The 5,195-nt window shown below is 40.0% G+C and overlaps 1 non-coding gene across 1 annotated transcript; it reads right to left on the reverse strand.

The window, feature by feature from the left end:
* Window positions 1–2,769: 2,769 nt before the first annotated feature.
* LOC139865214 (small nucleolar RNA R71) lies at window positions 2,770–2,876 on the reverse strand. Its single transcript, XR_011764734.1, has one exon. It is a non-coding gene; the product is annotated as a small nucleolar RNA R71 (small nucleolar RNA).
* Window positions 2,877–5,195: the final 2,319 nt, after the last annotated feature.

The raw sequence follows: 5,195 nt of genomic DNA on the forward strand, positions 1-5,195 counted from the left end.
CTCTGAAACTTGAGGGACTAGTTCCGCCACTTGACCAAAGAGGTGGCTAGTAGTTGACTAGTCAACCACTCACCACCTCCACCCACTCATCATCCATTTCTATTTTTTTTCTTTCTTTCTTTTTTTTTTCTTTCTCTCAAGAACACAAACATAAATCATCATCTAAATCCGGATCGGGAAGCAAACTTCAAAACAAATTACATATTCGTGATCCTCTCTTCATCCTCTTCGATTTGGTACCAATTTCATCCATTTTGGGTAACTTTCTAAAATCACTAATTTTCTTTAAATTCGTGTTTTTGACTTGAAATTGTGTTAGTTAGTGTCTATGGCTCGTGTATAATATGAATATATGTTTTGTTTGCTCGATTTGTTGATTTGGAGTAACTAGTATGAACTTTGAAATGGGTGTGCTTAATCTTTGATTTTGGATAATTAAATGTTGTTTAATTGTTAAAGTTCATGTATTAAATGTGTTACTAGCATCATTAGCTTCAATTTGATGTGTAGGTTGATTAAGAAAACTTCAAAAGCATGATTATTGATTTTGAGATGTTTGACTAGGGTTTGATAGTTCTTGACATGAATTTTTGGATGCTTGAATGCCATGGAATGTTAATTGTTAGTGTTTAGTTGTAATGTATGCCTCATTACCTTCAAAACGGCATATCATATGTGAGAATTGGATTCCCAAAACTCAAAATGCATTTGATGAACTTGAAAATTTGAAAATAGACTTTTATTGATCACTTGACGAGAAATCGATTGTTGAAAATGATGTTTTTGATTGATGATACATGTTTAGTTGTGTTCCTTGTCAAAAGAGCTTTCCAACGGTATAAGATACGCCTTCTAGTTGTTTACGGTTTGCGTTTTATGGTTGTTTGAAGTTTTGACCAAGACTTGAACATTTGAAACTGACCAGGCACCAGACCCCGTGTATGGCCGCGGCGCGGCGCTCCAGGTCGCGGCGCGACATAAGCCGCGTCCAGATTCTGTTTCCCTTGACCTTTTTACTAAAAATGTTTGACATGTTCTAGACCTCCAATTTACATGCAACTTGTTTTAACATGCTTATATATGAATAACTAGCATAGAAAAATAGTTCGGGACCCGACCCGAACGTGTTGACTTTTTCGTTGACTTTGACCAAGTTTGACTTTTAGTCAAACTTAACCAAACTTTTATACAATTGTTCTAACATGCTTTTATACTTGATTCTTGCATGAAACTTGACAACGTGATTCACATGCTATACTATTCGAGTCGTAACGAGCCATAGGACTAATTGAACACATTTCGCTCGACCTTGTGTCGTAACCGGTTAATTGATACAACTTACTTGTTTAGGTCAAGGCTAAGAAACTTTCATGCACACGTTTACTTTGTGAAGTACCTTTATACTCGTGCACTCGAGGTGAGATCATAGTCCCACCTTTTCAACAACTTTTTATACTTTTAAATTGTGGGCTGAGAAACATATACTTTGTTACATTTTGTACTACTTACTTTTATACTTTGAACACAAGTACAAGGAAAACAAACATTCCACAGCGAGTTAGAACAAAAATCCTCAATTCGATTATCATTAGTTACACTTGCAGGGTGTAAGCGAGAACTTATATTGTGTGGCCATACGGGTTTGACAAACCCTCATTACGGACGGTTCGCTACCGTCTACGGATGAAATATATTTTCGAGAAACAGTGTATGTTCTAACACTATTGTGATGGGGTTCTATGGAAGGAAACGTTAAGTCTTGATAATTGGGTGCTCGCGAACAATACTTTTGGAATGCAAACGATTTTGATAATCAACTATGGGAATACTAAATCTTGTGGTTCAAAAACAACGTTTACAAATACATCTATGATTTTACCAACGTTTTTCGTTGACAGTTTTCTATATGTTTCTCAGGTTCATACTCGGCTACTTGATACATGCTTCCGCACACTTTGATTTCTTGCTTGAGGTCAAGCATACATGCATACGCTAGTGATAGCACTTTTGGATTAAACCTTAAAGCATACATACTTACGCTATTTATAGCAACTGTGATTTTCATCTTATATTATGTCGCAAGTTATTTCATTTATACTTTACAATTTTTGTAATCTTAAACTTGTTGTCGAATTGTTTGTAAACTAAACTTTGCAAGTCTTGTACGTTTCAAATGAATGCGACATAATTTTGGTCAAACGAGTCTCATATAGGGACTACGACCACGCAACGGGACCTAAGTTAACGGCGCCGTCAATAACGGTTTTGGTCGGGTCGTTACATACCTAGTGTATGACCCAAACCCGATCTAGACCAGGGCCGTTGTTATCCGTACCTGATCCAGACGCCATAATATCTAAAGCACGCAAGGAAGCACGAATCAAAAATTGAATGGCATTACGCATTACTTTAGCAGAAAACACTAAACCCTCGTTTGAAGGTCAAGGAGGACCGACCAGATTTCCAGAGATTCAAGGACACTCATTCGAGTTAAAACATCACATCATCCAGCTCATTCAGAACAGCTGTCAGTTTCATGGATTTCCAAATGACGATCCTAATTCTCACCTTGATAAATTTATATCTCTTTCGAACTCCTACAAGCAGCCAGGGATAGGACAAGATATAGTCCGGCTATACTTATTCCCCTATTCTCTCACTCATTATGCTCAAACCTAATTCGAAGGAGTGGAAAAAGATTCCATCACGTCATGGACGGAGATGGCTACTAAATTCCTAACCAAATATTTCCCTCCTTCTAAACAAACCAAGCTGAAGAATGACATCATTAACTTCAAACAAAGTTATGATGAATCTCTTTACACTGCATGGGAGCGATTCAAAACCCTACTGAAGAAATGCCCTAATCACCAGCTAGAACGGTCAGCCCAAATCTGTACCTTCTACAATGGTCTTACGGTAAATCATAGGACAACGATCGATGCAGCAGCTCAAGGGAATCTGATGAACCAAACCGCAGACGAAGCATGGGAGTTGCTCGAGAACATGACAATGCATCATCATGACTGGAACAGTGGTGAAACAAATTCATCATCTGCCCCACTCTCTGCACTCAACAATCAAACGGAGGCCATCAAATCCCTCACAGATAAGATGGAATCTCTTTCTAAACAACTCGGAGAATTGAAGACGCAGCCGCAGCAGGTCAACCAAGCTCAGTCTTGTGTAAATTGTACCAACCCGCAACCCACTGAAGAATATCAAGTTGAGTACGAAAACCCCGACGGATCGGTCTGTTACGTTCAATATCCAGCTCGTCCATTAAATCCTGGATTCAATCAACAACCTAGGGTTAATCAATTTCAGCGAAGCAATCAACCTTTTCGCTATCGCTATCCACCTTACCCAGCCCAACAATCTCAATTGACCTACGATCAACCACTTCCACTCACTGGTACCCCAGTTGAGGAAAATTCCCCTACCACCCAGATTACGAAAGCAACTAACCCCACTCTCGGAGCTGATGATCAGTTGACTCAGTTCATTCAAGGACAACAACAACTAAATCAGAGAACTGCAGCCAGGCAAGATCAGACGAAGATACTAATGAGAAACCAATTGGCTCTGCTCAAAAGCCTGGAAACGCAGCTCGGACAGTTATCACAACGCCTTAAAACCCGACCGCATGGAAGATTGCCAAGTAATACTATCCAAAATCCCCACATAGAAGAAGCAAAACAAATGGATTTCGTAATCCCAGAGGAAGAACCACGGAGAAGGTTAGCCTAGCTTAAGAACGAATCAACATATACTCAGAAGCTGACACCGAAAACTCCAGTACGTGTACCCTATCCTGGAAGGCTACAAGAAGAAACATCCAAGCTTGATTCCTTCCAACTTGATGGAAGATTCCTGGACACTATGTCCAAAGTCCCCAACCAGAAGAGATACATCCGAAGGCTTCTCTCTACAAAGGAGAGGATACCAGACTCTAACAAAATTCCACTGAGTGTAGAATGCTCTGCATTACTCAGGAACTCTCTACCACCGAAGCTAGGAGATACGAACCGATTCATTTTTCCGTGTTTAATCTACCAATCTGGAACCATTCATGCGCTAGCAGATTTAGGAGCAATTATCAACCTAATCCCCTACTCTCTCTACAAGAGATTAGAGTTAGGAGACTTGTCGCCAACCGAAATGACAATCCAACTTGCCGATCACACAATTCGATATCCTAAGGGCATAGTTGAGAACGTCTTGGTGAAAGTCGACAAATTCTTATATCCTACAGATTTCGTAGTAATGGATATCAAGGAAGACCTACACACACCAATAGTATTAGGAAGACCTTTCATGAATACGGCTAGGACTGTCATTGATGTGTACAATCAAACCTTGATCTTACGATCACATGGGGAGAGCGTTACCTTCAAAATTGACCGACCAACCGATCTTTCTGGACATGCAGAGATGTTTGCTATTTCCACCAGACGGATCACTTCCGATGACGAGTCTTCACCACCAGCCGATGATATCGAGATGGGTGTCGAATTACAGTCTGTAGACGACCCAGAAATGGAAGAAGAGGATCCCAGCAAAGAAATAGACGAAGAGGAGGAATTTGAAGAGGAAGAGGAAATGGAAGACGTAAAAGAAACTGCGACAATACCCGCTCCAAGCATTGAGTGTCATGAAGAAATAATGAGGCTTGAGACGGCAGATCACAGTTTAATCATTCGCTTCAAGAAGAAGACCGACAAGGCTGAGGTCAAGGATATAGAAATTGATCCTGCAAGTATCAAACTGGAGAATCAGAATACTGAAGAAACCCGTTCATTAGGCGCATCCTCAGAAGAACAATACACCGATGATGACGAGGTAGAGCAACATGAAGACATTCTGAATAACTCACACTCTCCAACCGAACCAGATCAAAGGGAGCCAGACTCTTCTTCAGATGGGATTCTGATTATATCTACACACGTAGACATGATAACTTTCATCAATGATACCGATGAATTTGAAGATATTCTCAAAGCCATCCGAAAATCAACCATTGATTTTTCGCTACGCTTAACAGAACGAATTATGGCTATCCGAGAAGAACACAACCGCTATCTCCGAAGAGAAGACAATGATGTTGAAATCCTAGAAGAACGCATTCAAGACTTTATCAATTCTATTCACGATCATATTTACCAAGAAGAATGGCAACGAGAGCACAATTCAGT

The sequence above is a fragment of the Rutidosis leptorrhynchoides genome, chromosome 8 (assembly GCF_046630445.1).
Source record: "Rutidosis leptorrhynchoides isolate AG116_Rl617_1_P2 chromosome 8, CSIRO_AGI_Rlap_v1, whole genome shotgun sequence".
Taxonomy (NCBI): Eukaryota; Viridiplantae; Streptophyta; class Magnoliopsida; order Asterales; family Asteraceae; genus Rutidosis; species Rutidosis leptorrhynchoides.